This window comes from Mixophyes fleayi, assembly GCF_038048845.1.
Source record: "Mixophyes fleayi isolate aMixFle1 chromosome 4 unlocalized genomic scaffold, aMixFle1.hap1 SUPER_4_unloc_3, whole genome shotgun sequence".
Classification (NCBI taxonomy): Eukaryota; Metazoa; Chordata; class Amphibia; order Anura; family Limnodynastidae; genus Mixophyes; species Mixophyes fleayi.
Window position 1 is genome coordinate 776575 of NW_027445889.1, and position 26851 is coordinate 803425.

The 26851-nt window shown below is 39.6% G+C and overlaps 14 non-coding genes across 14 annotated transcripts; all 14 read right to left on the minus strand.

The window, feature by feature from the left end:
- Positions 1-803: 803 nt before the first annotated feature.
- TRNAV-AAC (transfer RNA valine (anticodon AAC)) lies at positions 804-876 on the minus strand. Its single transcript has one exon. It is a non-coding gene; the product is annotated as a tRNA-Val (tRNA).
- Positions 877-2275: 1399 nt separating this feature from the next.
- TRNAV-AAC (transfer RNA valine (anticodon AAC)) lies at positions 2276-2348 on the minus strand. The gene has a single exon. It is a non-coding gene; the product is annotated as a tRNA-Val (tRNA).
- A 1402-nt stretch (positions 2349-3750) lies between these two features.
- TRNAV-AAC (transfer RNA valine (anticodon AAC)) lies at positions 3751-3823 on the minus strand. Its single transcript has one exon. It is a non-coding gene; the product is annotated as a tRNA-Val (tRNA).
- Positions 3824-5225: 1402 nt separating this feature from the next.
- TRNAV-AAC (transfer RNA valine (anticodon AAC)) lies at positions 5226-5298 on the minus strand. The gene has a single exon. It is a non-coding gene; the product is annotated as a tRNA-Val (tRNA).
- Positions 5299-6700: 1402 nt separating this feature from the next.
- Positions 6701-6773, minus strand: TRNAV-AAC (transfer RNA valine (anticodon AAC)). The gene has a single exon. It is a non-coding gene; the product is annotated as a tRNA-Val (tRNA).
- Positions 6774-8175: 1402 nt separating this feature from the next.
- Positions 8176-8248, minus strand: TRNAV-AAC (transfer RNA valine (anticodon AAC)). Its single transcript has one exon. It is a non-coding gene; the product is annotated as a tRNA-Val (tRNA).
- Positions 8249-12598: 4350 nt separating this feature from the next.
- Positions 12599-12671, minus strand: TRNAV-AAC (transfer RNA valine (anticodon AAC)). Its single transcript has one exon. It is a non-coding gene; the product is annotated as a tRNA-Val (tRNA).
- Positions 12672-14080: 1409 nt separating this feature from the next.
- Positions 14081-14153, minus strand: TRNAV-AAC (transfer RNA valine (anticodon AAC)). Its single transcript has one exon. It is a non-coding gene; the product is annotated as a tRNA-Val (tRNA).
- A 1402-nt stretch (positions 14154-15555) lies between these two features.
- Positions 15556-15628, minus strand: TRNAV-AAC (transfer RNA valine (anticodon AAC)). The gene has a single exon. It is a non-coding gene; the product is annotated as a tRNA-Val (tRNA).
- Positions 15629-18502: 2874 nt separating this feature from the next.
- On the minus strand, positions 18503-18575 carry TRNAV-AAC (transfer RNA valine (anticodon AAC)). Its single transcript has one exon. It is a non-coding gene; the product is annotated as a tRNA-Val (tRNA).
- Positions 18576-19984: 1409 nt separating this feature from the next.
- On the minus strand, positions 19985-20057 carry TRNAV-AAC (transfer RNA valine (anticodon AAC)). The gene has a single exon. It is a non-coding gene; the product is annotated as a tRNA-Val (tRNA).
- Positions 20058-21459: 1402 nt separating this feature from the next.
- On the minus strand, positions 21460-21532 carry TRNAV-AAC (transfer RNA valine (anticodon AAC)). Its single transcript has one exon. It is a non-coding gene; the product is annotated as a tRNA-Val (tRNA).
- A 1402-nt stretch (positions 21533-22934) lies between these two features.
- On the minus strand, positions 22935-23007 carry TRNAV-AAC (transfer RNA valine (anticodon AAC)). The gene has a single exon. It is a non-coding gene; the product is annotated as a tRNA-Val (tRNA).
- Positions 23008-25881: 2874 nt separating this feature from the next.
- Positions 25882-25954, minus strand: TRNAV-AAC (transfer RNA valine (anticodon AAC)). Its single transcript has one exon. It is a non-coding gene; the product is annotated as a tRNA-Val (tRNA).
- Positions 25955-26851: the final 897 nt, after the last annotated feature.

Genomic DNA, 26851 nt, shown 5'->3' on the forward strand with positions numbered 1-26851 from the left:
CCATCACTATATGCGGAAGTGCACAGACACTTACACATTTTGAACACAGCACTCCCATTGAGTGACTAGGAGGGAAATAGCCATATGAATCAGTTCTTGCCCACTCATTGGAGCCTTTGGTTGTCAGTGCAACCTCTACGTCGTCTCATAGCAATATGGCTGGTTTGACAACATAGAAAGACAGTGGTGAGGAAGTGTTGATTATGAGACTGACGCGCTACCTACTGTGCTAACGAGGCCGCTTCACTGTATGCACATAACGTTGAACAATGTTCTTCAATTCTATCTTCACTATTAACTAATTTATAAGAAGATGTTTTGTTATTCATAGTTATGTTTTGCTGCTGCTCTATGGTTAACTAATAAAATTAACCCCTTCCCGCTACAGGATATAACGGTAATGTCTTGTTCAATTTTAGGCAGGGAGTTACGGCAAGTCACAGATCCCTGTGTCATGACCAAGAACAATGATGAGTGGTTCCTGGCAGATAAATGGCTTCCGCACACCATTCAATAAAGAAGCTGGGATGCAATGGTCGCATCCCCTTTCTATGTCTCCCTGAAACCTCATTGACATCATCCCTGTGACTTGTTCCTGAAAGACATAGAGAGGTTAGGTGCCCGACAGGAGCTATTGCTAAGATATACAGGAGGCGTATGGAAATGATTGTTAAATCATATATGAAGGTGGATAGGTAGATGGTGTTGCAATGACATTAAAAGTTCCCGTTGATACAACTATTTACAAGATGTTATATCAATTCTACATCTCACATGTCCTATATAAAAGGAGATCTAATTCTTGTTTCTGTCCGGTTTTGAACCGGGGACCTTTCGCGTGTTAGGCGAATGTGATAACCACTACACTACAGAAACACCAGCTGTGAGTTTTGTTGACCTCTGCCACTGTAATAGAGAGGGATCCTTACTGACATTTAATGATCTGTATCTGGACTCAAATTGATAAAAGGATTTGATTATTTACACTGACTGTCTGAGGGTGTTATCCTACACACATCGAGGTATCCAGGGTCCCCATTTCCTAGTACTTCATTAGGGGTCCATCTTGGATGGTTGGTCACTTAGTAAAATCAGAATCCAGAGATAGTCCTTTCCCACCTTATGTCTCATTATACCACATAGGTGTAGTATGATTGAATTCTGGTATAATTTCCTAAATTATGGGGTGCCGTTCATTCTGTGTGACATTCAGACATTTTTGTATGTGTCTCACAGTGATTAAAAAGGTTTCCTCACGCTGGGGAGAAGGACAGGGAATATTGTCGTATTTCGTTTTCATAATTTTTTGATCTTTTCATTTGTTTTTTGTTTCATTTAAATTTTACTCTTCTATTATTCTGTTGTAGACCTAGTATAGTTACAAGATCAAATTTACTATTGATGTATTGGTGTTAAGGAAGATCTGATCTCAACCTGAACACCCATAGTTGACACTACAGTCAACTAGCTATCTCCCATCACTATATGCGGAAGTGCACAGACACTTACACATTTTGAACACAGCACTCCCATTGAGTGACTAGGAGGGAAATAGCCATATGAATCAGTTCTTGCCCACTCATTGGAGCCTTTGGCTGTCAGTGCAACCTCTACGTCGTCTCATAGCAATATGGCTGGTTTGACAACATAGAAAGACAGTGGTGAGGAAGTGTTGATTATGAGACTGACGCGCTACCTACTGTGCTAACAAGGCCGCTTCACTGTAAGCACATAACGTTGAACAATGTTCTTCAATTCTATCTTCACTATTAACTTATTTATAAGATGTTTTCTAATTCATAGTTATGTTTTGCTGCTGCTCTATGGTTAACTAATAAAATTAACCCCTTCCCGCTACAGGATGTAACGGTAATGTCTTGTTCAATTTTAGGCATGGAGTTACGGCAAGTCACAGATCCCTGTGTCATGACCAAGAACAATGATGAGTGGTTCCTGGCAGATAAATGGCTTCCGCACACCATTCAATAAAGAAGCTGGGATGCAATGGTCGCATCCCCTTTCTTTGTCTCCCTGAAACCTCATTGACATCATCCCTGTGACTTGTTCCTGAAAGACATAGAGAGGTTAGGTGCCCGACAGGAGCTATTGCTAAGATATACAGGAGGCCTATGGAAATGATTGTTAAATCATATATGAAGGTGGATAGGTAGATGGTGTTGCAATGACATCAAAAGTTCCTGTTGATACAACTATTTACAAGATGTTTTATCAATTTTACATCTCACATGTCCTATATAAAAGGAGATCTAATGCTTGTTTCTGCCCGGTTTCGAACTGGGGACCTTTCGCGTGTTAGGCGAATGTGATAACCACTACACTACAGAAACACCAGCTGTGAGCTTTGTTGACCTTTGCCACTGTAATAGAGAGGGATCCTTACTGACATTTAATGATCTGTATCTGGACTCAAATTGATAAAAGGATTTGATTATTTACACTGACTGTCTGAGGGTGTTATCCTACACACATCGAGGTATCCAGGGTCCCCATTTCCTAGTACTTCATTAGGGGTCCATCTTGGATGGTTGGTCACTTAGTAAAATCAGAATCCAGAGATAGTCCTTTCCCACCTTGTGTCTCATTATACCACATAGGTGTAATATGATTGAATTCTGGTATAATTTCCTAAATTATGGGGTGCCGTTCATTCTGTGTGACATTCAGACATTTTTGTATGTGTCTCACAGTGAATAAAGTGGTTTCCTCACGATGGGGAGAAGGACAGGGAATATTGTCGTATTTCGTTTTCATAATTTTTTGATCTTTTCATTTGTTTTTTATTTCATTTAAGTTTTACTCTTTTATTATTCTGTTGTAGACCTAGTATAGTTACAAGATCAAATTTACTATTGATGTATTGGTGTTAAGGAAGATCTGATCTCAACCTGAACACCCATAGTTGACACTACAGTCAACTAGCTATCTCCCATCACTATATGCGGAAGTGCACAGACACTTACACATTTTGAACACAGCACTCCCATTGAGTGACTAGGAGGGAAATAGCCATATGAATCAGTTCTTGCCCAATCATTGGAGCCTTTGGTTGTCAGTGCAACCTCTACGTCGTCTCATAGCAATATGGCTGGTTTGACAACATAGAAAGACAGTTGTGAGGAAGTGTTGATTATGAGACTGACGCGCTACCTACTGTGCTAACGAGGCCGCTTCACTGTATGCACATAACGTTGAACAATGTTCTTCAATTCTATCTTCACTATTAACTAATTTATAAGAAGATGTTTTGTAATTCATAGTTATGTTTTGCTGCTGCTCTATGGTTAACTAATAAAATTAACCCCTTCCCGCTACAGGATGTAACGGTAATGTCTTGTTCAATTTTAGGCAGAGAGTTACGGCAAGTCACAGATCCCTGTGTCATGACCAAGAACAATGATGAGTGGTTCCTGGCAGATAAATGGCTTCCGCACACCATTCAATAAAGAAGCTGGGATGCAATGGTCGCATCCCCTTTCTATGTCTCCCTGAAACCTCATTGACATCATCCCTGTGACTTGTTCCTGAAAGACATAGAGAGGTTAAGTGCCCGACAGGAGCTATTGCTAAGATATACAGGAGGCGTATGGAAATGATTGTTAATTCATATATGAAGGTGGATAGGTAGATGGTGTTGCAATGACATTAAAAGTTCCCGTTGATACAACTATTTACAAGATGTTATATCAATTCTACATCTCACATGTCCTATATAAAAGGAGATCTAATTCTTGTTTCTGTCCGGTTTTGAACCGGGGACCTTTCACGTGTTAGGCGAATGTGATAACCACTACACTACAGAAACACCAGCTGTGAGCTTTGTTGACCTCTGCCATTGTAATAGAGAGGGATCCTTACTGACATTTAATGATCTGTATCTGGACTCAAATTGATAAAAGGATTTGATTATTTACACTGACTGTCTGAGGGTGTTATCCTACACACATCGAGGTATCCAGGGTCCCCATTTCCTAGTACTTCATTAGGGGTCCATCTTGGATGGTTAGTCACTTAGTAAAATCAGAATCCAGAGATAGTCCTTTCCCACCTTATGTCTCATTATACCACATAGGTGTAGTATGATTGAATTCTGGTATAATTTCCTAAATTATGGGGTGCCGTTCATTCTGTGTGACATTCAGACATTTTTGTATGTGTCTCACAGTGATTAAAAAGGTTTCCTCACGCTGGGGAGAAGGACAGGGAATATTGTCGTATTTCGTTTTCATAATTTTTTGATCTTTTCATTTGTTTTTTGTTTAATTAAAATTTTACTCTTCTATTATTCTGTTGTAGACCTAGTATAGTTACAAGATCAAATTTACTATTGATGTATTGGTGTTAAGGAAGATCTGATCTCAACCTGAACACCCATAGTTGACACTACAGTCAACTAGCTATCTCCCATCACTATATGCGGAAGTGCACAGACACTTACACATTTTGAACACAGCACTCCCATTGAGTGACTAGGAGGGAAATAGCCATATGAATCAGTTCTTGCCCACTCATTGGAGCCTTTGGCTGTCAGTGCAACCTCTACGTCGTCTCATAGCAATATGGCTGGTTTGACAACATAGAAAGACAGTGGTGAGGAAGTGTTGATTATGAGACTGACGCGCTACCTACTGTGCTAACGAGGCCGCTTCACTGTAAGCACATAACGTTGAACAATGTTCTTCAATTCTATCTTCACTATTAACTTATTTATAAGAAAATGTTTTCTAATTCATAGTTATGTTTTGCTGCTGCTCTATGGTTAACTAATAAAATTAACCCCTTCCCGCTACAGGATGTAACGGTAATGTCTTGTTCAATTTTAGGCATGGAGTTACGGCAAGTCACAGATCCCTGTGTCATGACCAAGAACAATGATGAGTGGTTCCTGGCAGATAAATGGCTTCCGCACACCATTCAATAAAGAAGCTGGGATGCAATGGTCGCATCCCCTTTCTATGTCTCCCTGAAACCTCATTGACATCATCCCTGTGACTTGTTCCTGAAAGACATAGAGAGGTTAGGTGCCCGACAGGAGCTATTGCTAAGATATACAGGAGGCCTATGGAAATGATTGTTAAATCATATATGAAGGTGGATAGGTAGATGGTGTTGCAATGACATCAAAAGTTCCTGTCGATACAACTATTTACAAGATGTTTTATCAATTTTACATCTCACATGTCCTATATAAAAGGAGATCTAATGCTTGTTTCTGCCCGGTTTCGAACTGGGGACCTTTCGCGTGTTAGGTGAATGTGATAACCACTACACTACAGAAACACCAGCTGTGAGCTTTGTTGACCTCTGCCACTGTAATAGAGAGGGATCCTTACTGACATTTAATGATCTGTATCTGGACTCAAATTGATAAAAGGATTTGATTATTTACACTGACTGTCTGAGGGTGTTATCCTACACACATCGAGGTATCCAGGGTCCCCATTTCCTAGTACTTCATTAGGGGTCCATCTTGGATGGTTGGTCACTTAGTAAAATCAGAATCCAGAGATAGTCCTTTCCCACCTTGTGTCTCATTATACCACATAGGTGTAATATGATTGAATTCTGGTATAATTTCCTAAATTATGGGGTGCCGTTCATTCTGTGTGACATTCAGACATTTTTGTATGTGTCTCACAGTGATTAAAGTGGTTTCCTCACGCTGGGGAGAAGGACAGGGAATATTGTTGTATTTTGTTTTCATAATTTTTTGATCTTTTCATTTGTTTTTTGTTTCATTTAAGTTTTACTCTTTTATAATTCTGTTGTACACCTAGTATAGTTACAAGATCAAATTTACTATTGATGTATTGGTGTTAAGGAAGATCTGATCTCAACCTGAACACCCATAGTTGACACTACAGTCAACTAGCTATCTCCCATCACTATATGCGGAAGTGCACAGACACTTACACATTTTGAACACAGCACTCCCATTGAGTGACTAGGAGGGAAATAGCCATATAAATCAGTTCTTGCCTACTCATTGGAGCCTTTGGTTGTCAGTGCAACCTCTACGTCGTCTCATAGCAATATGGCTGGTTTGACAAAATAGAAAGACAGTGGTGAGGAAGTGTTGATTATGAGACTGACGCGCTACCTACTGTGCTAACGAGGCCGCTTCAATGTATGCACATAACGTTGAACAATGTTCTTCAATTCTATCTTCACTATTAACTAATTTATAAGAAGATGTTTTGTAATTCATAGTTATGTTTTGCTGCTGCTCTATGGTTAACTAATAAAATTAACCCCTTCCTGCTACAGGATGTAACGGTAATGTCTTGTTCAATTTTAGGCAGGGAGTTACGGCAAGTCACAGATCCCTGTGTCATGACCAAGAACAATGATGAGTGGTTCCTGGCAGATAAATGGCTTCCGCACACCATTCAATAAAGAAGCTGGGATGCAATGGTCGCATCCCCTTTCTATGTCTCCCTGAATCCTCATTGACATCATCCCTGTGACTTGTTCCTGAAAGACATAGAGAGGTTAGGTGCCTGACAGGAACTATTGCTAAGATATACAGGAGGCCTATGGAAATGATTGTTAAATCATATATGAAGGTGGATAGGTAGATGGTGTTGCAATGACATTAAAAGTTCCTGTTGATACAACTATTTACAAGATGTTATATCAATTTTACATCTCACATGTCCTATATAAAAGGAGATCTAATGCTTGTTTCTGCCCGGTTTCGAACTGGGGACCTTTCGCGTGTTAGGTGAATGTGATAACCACTACACTACAGAAACACCAGCTGTGAGCTTTGTTGACCTCTGCCACTGTAATAGAGAGGGATCCTTACTGACATTTAATGATCTGTATCTGGACTCAAATTGATAAAAGGATTTGATTATTTACACTGACTGTCTGAGGGTGTTATCCTACACACATCGAGGTATCCAGGGTCCCCATTTCCTAGTACTTCATTAGGGGTCCATCTTGGATGGTTTTTCACTTAGTAAAATCAGAATCCAGAGATAGTCCTTTCCCACCTTGTGTCTCATTATACCACATAGGTGTAGTATGATTGAATTCTGGTAAAATTTCCTAAATTATGGGGTGCTGTTCATTCTGTGTGACATTCAGACATTTTTGTATGTGTCTCACAGTGATTAAAGTGGTTTCCTCACGCTGGGGAGAAGGACAGGGAATATTGTCGTATTTTGTTTTCATAATTTTTTGATCTTTTCATTTGTTTTTTGTTTCATTTAAGTTTTACTCTTTTATTATTCCGTTGTAGACCTAGTATAGTTACAAGATCAAATTTACTATTGATGTATTGGTGTTAAGGAAGATCTGATCTCAACCTGAACACCCATAGTTGACACTACAGTCAACTAGCTATCTCCCATCACTATATGCGGAAGTGCACAGACACTTACACATTTTGAACACAGCACTCCCATTGAGTGACTAGGAGGGAAATAGCCATATGAATCAGTTCTTGCCCACTCATTGGAGCCTCTGGCTGTCAGTGCAACCTCTAAGTCGTCTCATAGCAATATGGCTGGTTTGACAACATAGAAAGACAGTGGTGAGGAAGTGTTGATTATGAGACAGACGCGCTACCTACTGTGCTAACGAGGCCGCTTCACTGTATGCACATAACGTTGAACAATGTTCTTCAATTTTATCTTCACTATTAACTAATTTATAAGAAGATGTTTTGTAATTCATAGTTATGTTTTGCTGCTGCTCTATGGTTAACTAATAAAATTAACCCCTTCCCGCTACAGGATGTAACGGTAATGTCTTGTTCAATTTTAGGCAGGGAGTTACGGCAAGTCACAGATCCCTGTGTCATGACCAAGAACAATGATGAGTGGTTCCTGGCATATAAATGGCTTCCGCACACCATTCAATAAAGAAGCTGGGATGCAATGGTCGCATCCCCTTTCTATGTCTCCCTGAAACCTCATTGACATCATCCCTGTGACTTGTTCCTGAAAGACATAGAGAGGTTAGGTGCCCGACAGGAGCTATTGCTAAGATATACAGGAGGCGTATGGAAATGATTGTTAAATCATATATTAAGGTGGATAGGTAGATGGTGTTGCAATGACATTAAAAGTTCCTGTTGATACAACTATTTACAAGATGTTATATCAATTTTACATCTCACATGTCCTATATAAAAGGAGATCTAACGCTTGTTTCTGCCTGGTTTCGAACTGGGGACCTTTCGCGTGTTAGGCGAATGTGATAACCACTACACTACAGAAACACCAGCTGTGAGCTTTGTTGACCTTTGCATCTGTAATAGAGAGGGATCCTTACTGACATTTAATGATCTGTATCTGGACTCAAATTGATAAAAGGATTTGATTATTTACACTGACTGTCTGAGGGTGTTATCCTACACATATCGAGGTATCCAGGGTCCCCATTTCCTAGTACTTCATTAGGGGTCCATCTTGGATGGTTGGTCACTTAGTAAAATCAGAATCCAGAGATAGTCCTTTCCCACCTTGTGTCTCATTATACCACATAGGTGTAGTATGATTGAATTCTTGTATAATTTCCTAAATTATGGGGTGCCGTTCATTCTGTGTGACATTCAGACATTTTTGTATGTGTCTCACAGTGATTAAAGTGGTTTCCTCATGCTGGGGAGAAGGACAGGGAATATTGTCGTATTTCGTTTTCATAATTTTTTGATCTTTTCATTTGTTTTTTGTTTCATTTAAGTTTTACTCTTTTATTATTCTGTTGTAGACCTAGTATAGTTACAAGATCAAATTTACTATTGATGTATTGGTGTTAAGGAAGATCTGATCTCAACCTGATCACCCATAGTTGAAACTACAGTAAACTAGCTATCTCCCATCACTATATGCGGAAGTGCACAGACACTTACACATTTTGAACACAGCACTCCCATTGAGTGACTAGGAGGGAAATAGCCATATGAATCAGTTCTTGCCCACTCATTGGAGCCTTTGGCTGTCAGTGCAACCTCTAAGTCGTCTTATAGCAATATGGCTGGTTTAACAACATAGAAAGACAGTGGTGAGAAAGTGTTGATTATGAGACTGACGCGCTACCTACTGTGCTAACGAGGCCGCTTCACTGTATGCACATAACGTTGAACAATGTTCTTCAATTCTATCTTCACTATTAACTAATTTATAAGAAGATGTTTTGTAATTCATAGTTATGTTTTGCTGCTGCTCTATGGTTAACTAATAAAATTAACCCCTTCCCGCTACAGGATGTAACGGTAATGTCTTGTTCAATTTTAGGCAGGGAGTTACGGCAAGTCACAGATCCCTGTGTCATGACCAAGAACAATGATGAGTGGTTCCTGGCAGATAAATGGCTTCCGCACACCATTCAATAAAGAAGCTGGGATGCAATGGTCGCATCCCCTTTCTATGTCTCCCTGAAACCTCATTGACATCATCCCTGTGACTTGTTCCTGAAAGACATAGAGAGGTTAGGTGCCCGACAGGAGCTATTGCTAAGATATACAGGAGGCCTATGGAAATGATTGTTAAATCATATATGAAGGTGGATAGGTAGATGGTGTTGCAATGACATTAAAAGTTCCTGTTGATACAACTATTTACAAGATGTTATATCAATTTTACATCTCACTTGTCCTATATAAAAGGAGATCTAACGCTTGTTTCTGCCCGGTTTTGAACTGGGGACCTTTCACGTGTTAGGCGAGTGTGATAACCACTACACTACAGAAACACCAGCTGTGAGCTTTGTTGACCTCTGCCACTGTAATAGAGAGGGATCCTTACTGACATTTAATGATCTGTATCTGGACTCAATTTGATAAAAGGATTTGATTATTTACACTGACTGTCTGAGGGTGTTATCCTACACACATCGAGGTATCCAGGTTCCCCATTTCCTAGTACTTCATTAGGGGTCCATCTTGGATGGTTGGTCACTTAGTAAAATCAGAATCCAGAGATAGTCCTTTCCCACCTTGTGTCTCATTATACCACATAGGTGTAGTATGATTGAATTCTTGTATAATTTCCTAAATTATGGGGTGCCGTTCATTCTGTGTGACATTCAGACATTTTTGTATGTGTCTCACAGTGATTAAAGTGGTTTCCTCACGATGGGGAGAAGGACAGGGAATATTGTCGTATTTCGTTTTCATAATTTTTTGATCTTTTCATTTGTTTTTTGTTTCATTTAAGTTTTACTCTTTATTATTCTGTTGTAGACCTAGTATAGTTACAAGATCAAATTTACTATTGATGTATTGGTGTTAAGGAAGATCTGATCTCAACCTGATCACCCATAGTTGAAACTACAGTAAACTAGCTATCTCCCATCACTATATGCGGAAGTGCACAGACACTTACACATTTTGAACACAGCACTCCCATTGAGTGACTAGGAGGGAAATAGCCATATGAATCAGTTCTTGCCCACTCATTGGAGCCTTTGGCTGTCAGTGCAACCTCTAAGTCGTCTTATAGCAATATGGCTGGTTTAACAACATAGAAAGACAGTGGTGAGGAAGTGTTGATTATGAGACTGACGCGCTACCTACTGTGCTAACGAGGCGCTTCACTGTATGCACATAACGTTGAACAATGTTCTTCAATTCTATCTTCACTATTAACTAATTTATAAGAAGATGTTTTGTAATTCATAGTTATGTTTTGCTGCTGCTCTATGGTTAACTAATAAAATTAACCCCTTCCCGCTACAGGATGTAACGGTAATGTCTTGTTCAATTTTAGGCAGGGAGTTACGGCAAGTCACAGATGCCTGTGTCATGACCAAGAACAATGATGAATGGTTCCTGGCAGATAAATGGCTTCCGCACACCATTCAATAAAGAAGCTGGGATGCAATGGTCGCATCCCCTTTCTATGTCTCCCTGAATCCTCATTGACATCATCCCTGTGACTTGTTCCTGAAAGACATAGAGAGGTTAGGTGCCCTACAAGAGCTATTGCTAAGATATACAGGAGGCCTATGGAAATGATTGTTAAATCATATATGAAGGTGGATAGGTAGATGGTGTTGCAATGACATTAAAAGTTCCTGTTGATACAACTATTTACAAGATGTTATATCAATTTTACATCTCACATGTCCTATATAAAAGGAGATCTAATGCTTGTTTCTGCCTGGTTTTGAACTGGGGACCTTTTGCGTGTTAGGCGAATGGGATAACCACTACACTAAAGAAACACCAGCTGTGAGCTTTGTTGACCTCTGCCACTGTAATAGAGAGGGATCCTTACTGACATTTAATGATCTGTATCTGGACTCAAATTGATAAAAGGATTTGATTATTTACACTGACTGTCTGAGGGTGTTATCCTACACACATCGAGGTATCCAGGGTCCCCATTTTCTAGTACTTCATTAGGGGTCCATCTTGGATGGTTGGTCACTTAGTAAAATCAGAATCCAGAGATAGTCCTTTCCCAGCTTGTGTCTCATTATACCACATAGGTGTAGTATGATTGAATTCTGGTATATTTTCCCAAATTATGGGGTGCCGTTCATTCTGTGTGACATTCAGACATTTTTGTATGTGTCTCACAGTGATTGAAGTGGTTTCCTCAAGCTGGGGAGAAGGACAGGGAATATTGTCGTATTTCGTTTTCATAATTTTTTGATCTTTTCATTTGTTTTTTGTTTCATTTAAGTTTTACTCTTTTATTATTCTGTTGTAGACCTAGTATAGTTACAAGATCAAATTTACTATTGATGTATTGGTGTTAAGGAATATCTGATCTCAACCTGAACACCCATAGTTGACACTACAGTCAACTAGCTATCTCCCATCACTATATGCGGAAGTGCACAGACACTTACACATTTTGAACACAGCACTTCCATTGAGTGACTAGGAGGGAAATAGCCATATGAATCAGTTCTTGCCCACTCATTGGAGCCTTTGGCTGTCAGTGCAACCTCTACGTCGTCTCATAGCAATATGGCTGGTTTGACAACATAGAAAGACAGTGGTGAGGAAGTGTTGATTATGAGACTGACGCGCTACCTACTGTGCTAACGAGGCCGCTTCACTGTATGCACATAACATTGAACAATGTTCTTCAATTCTATCTTCACTATTAACTTATTTATAAGAAGATGTTTTCTAATTCATAGTTATGTTTTGCTGCTGCTCTATGGTTAACTAATAAAATTAACCCCTTCCCGCTACAGGATGTAACGGTAATGTCTTGTTCAATTTTAGGCAGGGAGTTACGGCAAGTCACAGATCCCTGTGTCATGACCAAGAACAATGATGAGTGGTTCCTGGCAGATAAATGGCTTCCGCACACCATTCAAAAAAGAAGCTGGGATGCAATGGTCGCATGCACTTTCTATGTCTCCCTGAAACCTCATTGACATCAAATCTGTGACTTGTTCCTGAAAGACATAGAGAGGTTAGGTGCCCGACAGGAGCTATTGCTAAGATATACAGGAGGCGTATAGAAATGATTGTTAAATCATATATGAAGGTGGATAGGTAGATGGTGTTGTAATGACATTAAAAGTACCTGTTGATACAACTATTTACAAGATGTTATATCAATTTTACATCTCACATGTCCTATATAAAATGAGATCTAATGCTTGTTTCTGCCTGGTTTCGAACCGGGGACCTTTCGCGTGTTAGGCGAATGTGATAACCACTACACTACAGAAACACCAGCTGTGAGCTTTGGTGGCCTCTGCCACTGTAATAGAGAGGGATCCTTACTGACATTTAATGATCTGTATCTGGACTCAAATTGATAAAAGGATTTGATTATTTACACTGACTGTCTGAGGGTGTTATCCTACACACATCGAGGTATCCAGGGTCCCCATTTCCTAGTACTTCATTAGGGGTCCATCTTGGATGGTTGGTCACTTAGTAAAATCAGAATCCAGAGATAGTCCTTTCCCACCTTGTGTCTCATTATACCACATAGGTGTAGTATGATTGAATTCTGGTATAATTTCCTAAATTATGGGGTGCCGTTCATTCTGTGTGACATTCAGACATTTTTTTATGTGTCTCACAGTGATTAAAGTGGTTTCCTCACGCTGGGGAGAAGGACAGGGAATATTGTCGCATTTCGTTTTCATAAATTTTTGATCATTTCATTTGTTTTTTGTTTCATTTAAGTTTTACTCTTTTATTATTCTGTTGTAGACCTAGTATAGTTACAAGATCAAATTTACTATTGATGTATTGGTGTTAAGGAAGATCTGATCTCAACCTGATCACCGATAGTTGAAACTACAGTCAACTCGCTATCTCCCATCACTATACGCGTAAGTGCACAGACACTTACACATTTTGAACACAGCACTCCCATTGAGTGACTAGGAGGGAAATAGCCATATGAATCAGTTCTTGCCCACTCATTGGAGCCTTTGGCTGTCAGTGCAACCTCTAAGTCGTCTCATAGCAATATGGCTGGTGTGACAACATAGAAAGACAGTGGTGAGGAAGTGTTGATTATGAGACTGACGTGCTACCTACTGTGCTAACGAGGCCGCTTCACTGTATGCACATAACGTTGAACAATGTTCTTCAATTCTATCTTCACTATTAACTAATTTATAAGAAGATGTTTTATAATTCATAGTTATGTTTTGCTGCTGCTCTATGGTTAACTAATAAAATTAACCCCTTCCCGCTACAGGATGTAACGGTAATGTCTTGTTCAATTTTAGGCAGGGAGTTACGGCAAGTCACAGATCCCTCTGTCATGACCAAGAACAATGATGAGTGGTTCCTGGCAGATAAATGGCTTCCGCACACCATTCAATAAAGAAGCTGGGATGCAATGGTCGCATCCCCTTTCTATGTCTCCCTGAAACCTCATTGACATCATCCCTGTGACTTGTTCCTGAAAGACATAGAGAGGTTAGGTGCCCTACAGGAGCTATTGCTAAGATATACAGGAGGCGTATGGAAATGATTGTTAAATCATATATGAAAGTGGATAGGTAGATGGTGTTGCAATGACATTAAAAGTTCCCGTTGATACAACTATTTACAAGATGTTATATCAATTCTACATCCTACATCTCACATGTCCTATATAAAAGGAGATCTACTTCTTGTTTCTGCCCGGTTTTGAACCGGGGACCTTTCACGTGTTAGGTGAATGTGATAACCACTACACTACAGAAACAACAGCTGTGAGTTTTGTTGACCTCTGCCACTGTAATAGAGAGGGATCCTTACTGACATTTAATGATCTGTATCTGGACTCAAATTGATAAAAGGATTTGATTATTTACACTGACTGTCTGAGGGTGTTATCCTACACACATCGAGGTATCCAGGGTCCCCATTTCCTAGTACTTCATTAGGGGTCCATCTTGGATGGTTGGTCACTTAGTAAAATCAGAATCCAGAGATAGTCCTTTCCCACCTTGTGTCTCATTATACCACATAGGTGTAGTATGATTGAATTCTGGTATAATTTCCTAAATTATGGGGTGCTGTTCATTCTGTGTGACATTCAGACATTTTTGTATGTGTCTCACAGTGATTAAAGTGGTTTCCTCACGCTGGGGAGAAGGACAGGGAATATTGTTGTATTTCATTTTCATAATTTTTTGATCTTTTCATTTGTTTTTTGTTTCATTTAAGTTTTACTCTTTTATTATTCTGTTGTAGACCTAGTATAGTTACAAGATCAAATTTACTATTAATGTATTGGTGTTAAGGAAGATCTGATCTCAACCTGATCACCCATAGTTGAAACTACAGTCAACTAGCTATCTCCCATCACTATATGCGGAAGTGCACAGACACTTACACATTTTGAACACAGCACTCCCATTGAGTGACTAGGAGGGAAATAGCCATATGAATCAGTTCTTGCCCACTCATTGGAGCCTTTGGCTGTCAGTGCAACCTCTAAGTCGTCTCATAGCAATATGGCTGGTGTGACAACATAGAAAGACAGTGGTGAGGAAGTGTTGATTATGAGACTGACGTGCTACCTACTGTGCTAACGAGGCCGCTTCACTGTATGCACATAACGTTGAACAATGTTCTTCAATTCTATCTTCACTATTAACTAATTTATAAGAAGATGTTTTCTAATTCATAGTTATGTTTTGCTGCTGCTCTATGGTTAACTAATAAAATTAACCCCTTCCCGCTACAGGATGTAACGGTAATGTCTTGTTCAATTTTAGGCAGGGAGTTACGGCAAGTCACAGATGCCTGTGTCATGACCAAGAACAATGATGAGTGGTTCCTGGCAGATAAATGGCTTCCGCACACCATTCAATAAAGAAGCTGGGATGCAATGGTCGCATCCCCTTTCTATGTCTCCCTGAAACCTCATTGACATCATCCCTGTGACTTGTTCCTGAAAGACATAGAGAGGTTAGGTGCCCGACAGGAGCTATTGCTAAGATATACAGGAGGCGTATGGAAATGATTGTTAAATCATATATGATGGTGGATAGGTAGATGGTGTTGCAATGACATTAAAAGTTCCCGTTGATACAACTATTTACAAGATGTTATATCAATTCTACATCTCACATGTCCTATATAAAAGGAGATCTAATGCTTGTTTCTGCCCGGTTTTGAACCGGGGACCTTTCGCGTGTTAGGCGAATGTAATAACCACTACACTACAGAAACACCAGCTGTGAGCTTTGTTGACCTTTGCCACTGTAATAGAGAGGGATCCTTACTGACATTTAATGATCTGTATCTGGACTCAAATTGATAAAAGGATTTAATTATTTACACTGACTGTCTGAGGGTGTTATCCTACACACATCGAGGTATCCAGGGTCCCCATTTCCTAGTACTTCATTAGGGGTCCATCTTGGATGGTTGGTCACTTAGTAAAATCAGAATCCAGAGATAGTCCTTTCCCACCTTGTGTCTCATTATACCACATAGGTGTAGTATGATTGAATTCTGGTAAAATTTCCTAAATTATGGGGTGCCGTTCATTCTATAACATTCAGACATTTTTGTATGTGTCTCACAGTGATTAAAGTGGTTTCCTCACGCTGGGGAGAAGGACAGGGAATATTGTCGTATTTCGTTTTCATAATTTTTTGATCTTTTCATATGTTTTTTGTTTCATTTAAGTTTTACTCTTTTATTATTCCGTTGTAGACCTAGTATAGTTACAAGATCAAATTTACTATTGATGTATTGGTGTTAAGGAAGATCTGATCTCAACCTGAACACCCATAGTTGACACTACAGCCAACTAGCTATCTCCCATCACTATATGCGGAAGTGCACAGACACTTACACATTTTGAACACAGCACTCCCATTGAAGGACTAGGAGGGAAATAGCCATATGAATCAGTTCTTGCCCACTCATTGGAGCCTTTGGCTGTCAGTGCAACCTCTAAGTCGTCTCATAGCAATATGGCTGGTTTGACAACATAGAAAGACAGTGGTGAGGAAGTGTTGATTATGAGACTGACGCGCTACCTACTGTGCTAACGAGGCCGCTTCACTGTATACACATAACATTGAACAATGTTCTTCAATTCTATCTTCACTATTAACTTATTTATAAGAAGATGTTTTCTAATTCATAGTTATGTTTTGCTGCTGCTCTATGGTTAACTAATAAAATTAACCCCTTCCCGCTACAGGATTTAACGGTAATGTCTTGTTCAATTTTAGGCAGGGAGTTACGGCAAGTCACAGATCCCTGTGTCATGACCAAGAACAATGATGAGTGGTTCCTGGCAGATAAATGGCTTCCGCACACCATTCAATAAAGAAGCTGGGATGCAATGGTCGCATCCCCTTTCTATGTCTCCCTGAATCCTCATTGACATCATCCCTGTGACTTGTTCCTGAAAGACATAGAGAGGTTAGGTGCCTGACAGGAACTATTGCTAAGATATACAGGAGGCGTATGGAAATGATTGTTAAATCATATATGAAGGTGGATAGGTAGATGGTGTTGCAATGACATTAAAAGTTCCTGTTGATACAACTATTTACAAGATGTTATATCAATTTTACATCTCACATGTCCTATATAAAAGGAGATCTAACGCTTGCTTCTGCCCAGTTTCGAACTGGGGACTTTTCGCGTGTTAGGTGAATGTGATAACCACTACACTACAGAAACACCAGCTGTGAGCTTTGTTGACCTCTGCCACTGTAATAGAGAGGGATCCTTACTGACATTTAATGATCTGTATCTGGACTCAAATTGATAAAAGGATTTGATTATTTACACTGACTGTCTGAGGGTGTTATCCTACACACATCGAGGTATCCAGGGTCCCCATTTCCTAGTACTTCATTAGGGGTCCATCTTGGATGGTTGGTCACTTAGTAAAATTAGAATCCAGAGATAGTCCTTTCCCACCTTATGTCTCATTATACCACATAGGTGTAGTATGATTGAATTCTGGTATAATTTCCTAAATTATGGGGTGCCGTTCATTCTGTGTGACATTCAGACATTTTTGTATGTGTCTCACAGTGATTAAAGTGGTTTCCTCACGCTGGGGAGAAGGACAGGGAATATTGTCGTATTTCGTTTTCATAATTTTTTGATCTTTTCATTTGTTTTTTGTTTCATTTAAATTTTACTCTTCTATTATTCTGTTGTAGACCTAGTATAGTTACAAGATCAAATTTACTATTGATGTATTGGTGTTAAGGAAGATCTGATCTCAACCTGAACACCCATATTGACACTACAGTCAACTAGCTATCTCCCATCACTATATGCGGAAGTGCACAGACACTTACACATTTTGAACACAGCACTCCCATTGAGTGACTAGGAGGGAAATAGCCATATGAATCAGTTCTTGCCCACTCATTGGAGCCTTTGGCTGTCAGTGCAACCTCTACGTCGTCTCATAGAAATATGGCTGGTTTGACAACATAGAAAGACAGTGGTGAGGAAGTGTTGATTATGAGACTGACGCGCTACCTACTGTGCTAACGAGGCCGCTTCACTGTATGCACATAACATTGAACAATGTTCTTCAATTCTATCTTCACTATTAACTTATTTATAAGAAGATGTTTTCTAATTCATAGTTATGTTTTGCTGCTGCTCTATGGTTAACTAATAAAATGAACCCCTTCCCGCTACAGGATGTAACGGTAATGTCTTGTTCAATTTTAGGCAGGGAGTTACGGCAAGTCACAGATAACTGTGTCATGACCAAGAACAATGATGAGTGGTTCCTGGCAGATAAATGGCTTCCGCACACCATTCAAAAAAGAAGCTGGGATGCAATGGTCGCATGCACTTTCTATGTCTCCCTGAAACCTCATTGACATCAAATCTGTGACTTGTTCCTGAAAGACATAGAGAGGTTAGGTGCCCGACAGGAGCTATTGCTAAGATATACAGGAGGCGTATAGAAATGATTGTTAAATCATATATGAAGGTGGATAGGTAGATGGTGTTGTAATGACATTAAAAGTACCTGTTGATACAACTATTTACAAGATGTTATATCAATTTTACATCTCACATGTCCTATATAAAATGAGATCTAATGCTTGTTTCTGCCTGGTTTCGAACCGGGGACCTTTCGCGTGTTAGGCGAATGTGATAACCACTACACTACAGAAACATCAGCTGTGAGCTTTGGTGGCCTCTGCCACTGTAATAGAGAGGGATCCTTACTGACATTTAATGATCTGTATCTGGACTCAAATTGATAAAAGGATTTGATTATTTACACTGACTGTCTGAGGGTGTTATCCTACACACATCGAGGTATCCAGGGTCCCCATTTCCTAGTACTTCATTAGGGGTCCATCTTGGATGGTTGGTCACTTAGTAAAATCAGAATCCAGAGATAGTCCTTTCCCACCTTGTGTCTCATTATACCAAATAGGTGTAGTATGATTGAATTCTGATATAATTTCCTAAATTATGGGGTGCCGTTCATTCTGTGTGACATTCAGACATTTTTTTATGTGTCTCACAGTGATTAAAGTGGTTTCCTCACGCTGGGGAGAAGGACAGGGAATATTGTCGCATTTCGTTTTCATAAATTTTTGATCATTTCATTTGTTTTTTGTTTCATTTAAGTTTTACTCTTTTATTATTCTGTTGTAGACCTAGTATAGTTACAAGATCAAATTTACTATTGATGTATTGGTGTTAAGGAAGATCTGATCTCAACCTGATCACCGATAGTTGAAACTACAGTCAACTCGCTATCTCCCATCACTATACGCGTAAGTGCACAGACACTTACACATTTTGAACACAGCACTCCCATTGAGTGACTAGGAGGGAAATAGCCATATGAATCAGTTCTTGCCCACTCATTGGAGCCTTTGGCTGTCAGTGCAACCTCTAAGTCGTCTCATAGCAATATGGCTGGTGTGACAACATAGAAAGACAGTGGTGAGGAAGTGTTGATTATGAGACTGACGTGCTACCTACTGTGCTAACGAGGCCGCTTCACTGTATGCACATAACGTTGAACAATGTTCTTCAATTCTATCTTCACTATTAACTAATTTATAAGAAGATGTTTTCTAATTCATAGTTATGTTTTGCTGCTGCTCTATGGTTAACTAATAAAATTAACCCCTTCCCGCTACAGGATGTAACGGTAATGTCTTGTTCAATTTTAGGCAGGGAGTTACGGCAAGTCACAGATCCCTCTGTCATGACCAAGAACAATGATGAGTGGTTCCTGGCAGATAAATGGCTTCCGCACACCATTCAATAAAGAAGCTGGGATGCAATGGTCGCATCCCCTTTCTATGTCTCCCTGAAACCTCATTGACATCATCCCTGTGACTTGTTCCTGAAAGACATAGAGAGGTTAGGTGCCCTACAAGAGCTATTGCTAAGATATACAGGAGGCGTATGGAAATGATTGTTAAATCATATATGAAAGTGGATAGGTAGATGGTGTTGCAATGACATTAAAAGTTCCTGTTGATACAACTATTTACAAGATGTTATATCAATTCTACATCCTACATCTCACATGTCCTATATAAAAGGAGATCTACTTCTTGTTTCTGTCCGGTTTTGAACCGGGGACCTTTCACGTGTTAGGTGAATGTGATAACCACTACACTACAGAAACACCAGCTGTGAGTTTTGTTGACCTCTGCCACTGTAATAGAGAGGGATCCTTACAGACATTTAATGATCTGTATCTGGACTCAAATTGATAAAAGGATTTGATTATTTACACTGACTGTCTGAGGGTGTTATCCTACACACATCGAGGTATCCAGGGTCCCCATTTCCTAGTACTTCATTAGGGGTCCATCTTGGATGGTTGGTCACTTAGTAAAATCAGAATCCAGAGATAGTCCTTTCCCACCTTGTGTCTCATTATACCACATAGGTGTAGTATGATTGAATTCTGGTAAAATTTCCTAAATTATGGGGTGCCGTTCATTCTATGTGACATTCAGACATTTTTGTATGTGTCTCACAGTGATTAAAGTGGTTTCCTCACCCTGGGGAGAAGGACAGGGAATATTGTCGTATTTCGTTTTCATAATTTTTTGATCTTTTCATTTGTTTTTTGTTTCATTTAAGTTTTACTCTTTTATTATTCCGTTGTAGACCTAGTATAGTTACAAGATCAAATTTACTATTGATGTATTGGTGTTAAGGAAGATCTGATCTCAACCTGAACACCCATAGTTGACACTACAGTCAACTAGCTATCTCCCATCACTATATGCGGAAGTGCACAGACACTTACACATTTTGAACACAGCACTCCCATTGAGTGACTAGGAGGGAAATAGCCATATGAATCAGTTCTTGCCCACTCATTGGAGCCTTTGGCTGTCAGTGCAACCTCTAAGTCGTCTCATAGCAATATGGCTGGTTTGACAACATAGAAAGACAGTGGTGAGGAAGTGTTGATTATGAGACTGACGCGCTACCTACTGTGCTAACGAGGCCGCTTCACTGTATGCACATAACATTGAACAATGTTCTTCAATTCTATCTTCACTATTAACTTATTTATAAGAAGATGTTTTCTAATTCATAGTTATGTTTTGCTGCTGCTCTATGGTTAACTAATAAAATTAACCCCTTCCCGCTACAGGATGTAACGGTAATGTCTTGTTCAATTTTAGGCAGGGAGTTACGGCAAGTCACAGATCCCTGTGTCATGACCAAGAACAATGATGAGTGGTTCCTGGCAGATAAATGGCTTCCGCACACCATTCAATAAAGAAGCTGGGATGCAATGGTCGCATGCACTTTCTATGTCTCCCTGAAACCTCATTGACATCATCCCTGTGACTTGTTCCTGAAAGACATAGAGAGGTTAGGTGCCCGACAGGAGCTATTGCTAAGATATACAGGAGGCGTATGGAAATGATTGTTAAATCATATATGAAGGTGGATAGGTAGATGGTGTTGTAATGACATTAAAAGTTCCTGTTGATACAACTATTTACAAGATGTTATATCAATTTTACATCTCATATGTCCTATATAAAAGGAGATCTAATGCTTGTTTCTGCCCGGTTTCGAACCGGGGACCTTTCGCGTGTTAGGCAAATGTGATAACCACTACACTACAGAAACACCAGCTGTGAGCTTTGGTGACCTCTGCCACTGTAATAGAGAGGGATCCTTACTGACATTTAATGATCTGTATCTGGACTCAAATTGATAAAAGGATTTGATTATTTACACTGACTGTCTGAGGGTGTTATCCTACACACATCGAGGTATCCAGGGTCCCCATTTCCTAGTACTTCATTAGGGGTCCATCTTGGATGGTTGGTCACTTAGTAAAATCAGAATCCAGAGATAGTCCTTTCCCACCTTGTGTCTCATTATACCACATAGGTGTAGTATGATTGAATTCTGGTATAATTTCCTAAATTATGGGGTGCTGTTCATTCTGTGTGACATTCAGACATTTTTGTATGTGTCTCACAGTGATTAAAGTGGTTTCCTCACGCTGGGGAGAAGGACAGGGAATATTGTTGTATTTCATTTTCATAATTTTTTGATCTTTTCATTTGTTTTTTGTTTCATTTAAGTTTTACTCTTTTATTATTCTGTTGTAGACCTAGTATAGTTACAAGATCAAATTTACTATTAATGTATTGGTGTTAAGGAAGATCTGATCTCAACCTGATCACCCATAGTTGAAACTACAGTCAACTAGCTATCTCCCATCACTATATGCGGAAGTGCACAGACACTTACACATTTTGAACACAGCACTCCCATTGAGTGACTAGGAGGGAAATAGCCATATGAATCAGTTCTTGCCCACTCATTGGAGCCTTTGGCTGTCAGTGCAACCTCTAAGTCGTCTCATAGCAATATGGCTGGTGTGACAACATAGAAAGACAGTGGTGAGGAAGTGTTGATTATGAGACTGACGTGCTACCTACTGTGCTAACGAGGCCGCTTCACTGTATGCACATAACGTTGAACAATGTTCTTCAATTCTATCTTCACTATTAACTAATTTATAAGAAGATGTTTTCTAATTCATAGTTATGTTTTGCTGCTGCTCTATGGTTAACTAATAAAATTAACCCCTTCCCGCTACAGGATGTAACGGTAATGTCTTGTTCAATTTTAGGCAGGGAGTTACGGCAAGTCACAGATGCCTGTGTCATGACCAAGAACAATGATGAGTGGTTCCTGGCAGATAAATGGCTTCCGCACACCATTCAATAAAGAAGCTGGGATGCAATGGTCGCATCCCCTTTCTATGTCTCCCTGAAACCTCATTGACATCATCCCTGTGACTTGTTCCTGAAAGACATAGAGAGGTTAGGTGCCCGACAGGAGCTATTGCTAAGATATACAGGAGGCGTATGGAAATGATTGTTAAATCATATATGATGGTGGATAGGTAGATGGTGTTGCAATGACATTAAAAGTTCCCGTTGATACAACTATTTACAAGATGTTATATCAATTCTACATCTCACATGTCCTATATAAAAGGAGATCTAATGCTTGTTTCTGCCCGGTTTTGAACCGGGGACCTTTCGCGTGTTAGGCGAATGTAATAACCACTACACTACAGAAACACCAGCTGTGAGCTTTGTTGACCTTTGCCACTGTAATAGAGAGGGATCCTTACTGACATTTAATGATCTGTATCTGGACTCAAATTGATAAAAGGATTTAATTATTTACACTGACTGTCTGAGGGTGTTATCCTACACACATCGAGGTATCCAGGGTCCCCATTTCCTAGTACTTCATTAGGGGTCCATCTTGGATGGTTGGTCACTTAGTAAAATCAGAATCCAGAGATAGTCCTTTCCCACCTTGTGTCTCATTATACCACATAGGTGTAGTATGATTGAATTCTGGTAAAATTTCCTAAATTATGGGGTGCCGTTCATTCTATAACATTCAGACATTTTTGTATGTGTCTCACAGTGATTAAAGTGGTTTCCTCACGCTGGGGAGAAGGACAGGGAATATTGTCGTATTTCGTTTTCATAATTTTTTGATCTTTTCATATGTTTTTTGTTTCATTTAAGTTTTACTCTTTTATTATTCCGTTGTAGACCTAGTATAGTTACAAGATCAAATTTACTATTGATGTATTGGTGTTAAGGAAGATCTGATCTCAACCTGAACACCCATAGTTGACACTACAGCCAACTAGCTATCTCCCATCACTATATGCGGAAGTGCACAGACACTTACACATTTTGAACACAGCACTCCCATTGAAGGACTAGGAGGGAAATAGCCATATGAATCAGTTCTTGCCCACTCATTGGAGCCTTTGGCTGTCAGTGCAACCTCTAAGTCGTCTCATAGCAATATGGCTGGTTTGACAACATAGAAAGACAGTGGTGAGGAAGTGTTGATTATGAGACTGACGCGCTACCTACTGTGCTAACGAGGCCGCTTCACTGTATACACATAACATTGAACAATGTTCTTCAATTCTATCTTCACTATTAACTTATTTATAAGAAGATGTTTTCTAATTCATAGTTATGTTTTGCTGCTGCTCTATGGTTAACTAATAAAATTAACCCCTTCCCGCTACAGGATTTAACGGTAATGTCTTGTTCAATTTTAGGCAGGGAGTTACGGCAAGTCACAGATCCCTGTGTCATGACCAAGAACAATGATGAGTGGTTCCTGGCAGATAAATGGCTTCCGCACACCATTCAATAAAGAAGCTGGGATGCAATGGTCGCATCCCCTTTCTATGTCTCCCTGAATCCTCATTGACATCATCCCTGTGACTTGTTCCTGAAAGACATAGAGAGGTTAGGTGCCTGACAGGAACTATTGCTAAGATATACAGGAGGCGTATGGAAATGATTGTTAAATCATATATGAAGGTGGATAGGTAGATGGTGTTGCAATGACATTAAAAGTTCCTGTTGATACAACTATTTACAAGATGTTATATCAATTTTACATCTCACATGTCCTATATAAAAGGAGATCTAACGCTTGCTTCTGCCCAGTTTCGAACTGGGGACTTTTCGCGTGTTAGGTGAATGTGATAACCACTACACTACAGAAACACCAGCTGTGAGCTTTGTTGACCTCTGCCACTGTAATAGAGAGGGATCCTTACTGACATTTAATGATCTGTATCTGGACTCAAATTGATAAAAGGATTTGATTATTTACACTGACTGTCTGAGGGTGTTATCCTACACACATCGAGGTATCCAGGGTCCCCATTTCCTAGTACTTCATTAGGGGTCCATCTTGGATGGTTGGTCACTTAGTAAAATTAGAATCCAGAGATAGTCCTTTCCCACCTTATGTCTCATTATACCACATAGGTGTAGTATGATTGAATTCTGGTATAATTTCCTAAATTATGGGGTGCCGTTCATTCTGTGTGACATTCAGACATTTTTGTATGTGTCTCACAGTGATTAAAGTGGTTTCCTCACGCTGGGGAGAAGGACAGGGAATATTGTCGTATTTCGTTTTCATAATTTTTTGATCTTTTCATTTGTTTTTTGTTTCATTTAAATTTTACTCTTCTATTATTCTGTTGTAGACCTAGTATAGTTACAAGATCAAATTTACTATTGATGTATTGGTGTTAAGGAAGATCTGATCTCAACCTGAACACCCATATTGACACTACAGTCAACTAGCTATCTCCCATCACTATATGCGGAAGTGCACAGACACTTACACATTTTGAACACAGCACTCCCATTGAGTGACTAGGAGGGAAATAGCCATATGAATCAGTTCTTGCCCACTCATTGGAGCCTTTGGCTGTCAGTGCAACCTCTACGTCGTCTCATAGAAATATGGCTGGTTTGACAACATAGAAAGACAGTGGTGAGGAAGTGTTGATTATGAGACTGACGCGCTACCTACTGTGCTAACGAGGCCGCTTCACTGTAAGCACATAACGTTGAACAATGTTCTTCAATTCTATCTTCACTATTAACTTATTTATAAGAAGATGTTTTCTAATTCATAGTTATGTTTTGCTGCTGCTCTATGGTTAACTAATAAAATTAACCCCTTCCCGCTACAGGATGTAACGGTAATGTCTTGTTCAATTTTAGGCATGGAGTTACGGAAAGTCACAGATCCCTGTGTCATGACCAAGAACAATGATGAGTGGTTCCTGGCAGATAAATGGCTTCCGCACACCATTCAATAAAGAAGCTGGGATGCAATGGTCGCATGCACTTTCTATGTCTCCCTGAAACCTCATTGACATCAAATCTGTGACTTGTTCCTGAAAGACATAGAGAGGTTAGGTGCCCGACAGGAGCTATTGCTAAGATATACAGGAGGCGTATAGAAATGATTGTTAAATCATATATGAAGGTGGATAGGTAGATGGTGTTGTAATGACATTAAAAGTACCTGTTGATACAACTATTTACAAGATGTTATATCAATTTTACATCTCACATGTCCTATATAAAATGAGATCTAATGCTTGTTTCTGCCCGGTTTCGAACCGGGGACCTGTCGCGTGTTAGGCGAATGTGATAACCACTACACTACAGAAACACCAGCTGTGAGCTTTGTTGACCTTTGCCACTGTAATAGAGAGGGATCCTTACTGACATTTAATGATCTGTATCTGGACTCAAATTGATAAAAGGATTTGATTATTTACACTGACTGTCTGAGGGTGTTATCCTACACACATCGAGGTATCCAGGGTCCCCATTTCCTAGTACTTCATTAGGGGTCCATCTTGGTTGGTTGGTCACTTAGTAAAATCAGAATCCAGAGATAGTCCTTTCCCACCTTGTGTCTCATTATACCACATAGGTGTAGTATGATTGAATTCTGGTAAAATTTCCTAAATTATGGGGTGCCGTTCATTCTATGTGACATTCAGACATTTTTGTATGTGTCTCACAGTGATTAAAGTGGTTTCCTCACGCTGGGGAGAAGGACAGGGAATATTGTCGTATTTCGTTTTCATAATTTTTTGATCTTTTTATTTGTTTTTTGTTTCATTTAAGTTTTACTCTTTTATTATTCCGTTGTAGACCTAGTATAGTTACAAGATCAAATTTACTATTGATGTATTGGTGTTAAGGAAGATCTGATCTCAACCTGAACACCCATAGTTGACACTACAGTCAACTAGCTATCTCCCATCACTATATGCGGAAGTGCACAGACACTTACACATTTTGAACACAGCACTTCCATTGAGTGACTAGGAGGGAAATAGCCATATGAATCAGTTCTTGCCCACTCATTGGAGCCTTTGGCTGTCAGTGCAACCTCTAAGTCGTCTCATAGCAATATGGCTGGTTTGACAACATAGAAAGACAGTGGTGAGGAAGTGTTGATTATGAGACTGACGCGCTACCTACTGTGCTAACGAGGCCGCTTCACTGTATGCACATAACATTGAACAATGTTCTTCAATTCTATCTTCACTATTAA